The sequence below is a fragment of the Cucurbita moschata genome, unplaced genomic scaffold, assembly GCF_002738365.1.
Source record: "Cucurbita moschata cultivar Rifu unplaced genomic scaffold, Cmos_1.0 Cmo_Scf00304, whole genome shotgun sequence".
In the NCBI taxonomy this organism is placed as follows: Eukaryota; Viridiplantae; Streptophyta; class Magnoliopsida; order Cucurbitales; family Cucurbitaceae; genus Cucurbita; species Cucurbita moschata.
In genome coordinates this window covers 4,373-4,802 of record NW_019268820.1, presented here as the reverse complement: position 1 = coordinate 4,802, position 430 = coordinate 4,373, and positions in this window count along the sequence as shown.

Below are 430 nucleotides of genomic sequence, written 5' to 3'. Positions count from 1 at the left end.
GCACTTTAGTTTCATGTTTGGCGTGTTCAAGATAAAACATAATTGTATTAATGATATTGAGCCTGGAGTCTATAAGAATTTAATGATCTTAAGAGAAATTCCTGTTTTATGAGAGTATACCAACTTTATTTAAGGTACTAGGAGTTCAAGAATCTGGACTTGAATCTAGTTAAGGAACGGTAAGATCTGAAAGTTTTGAATTCTAGACCAAATTTGTACCTAATTATTTCTTTTTATGACTAATTATAAATTAAGAGAAAAATATTTTTGTAAAGATAGATTTATCTCTAAAGCTTTCATGATGAAACCATGTTTAGACTCGCAGTTTAAAGTCAGGAGATGCAGTCACAGATGTGATTATTTTGGATGGGTTCGTAATAGAACTTATCGTTGAGATGAGGGAGCCTTCAAAGGTTGTGCACTCACAGAT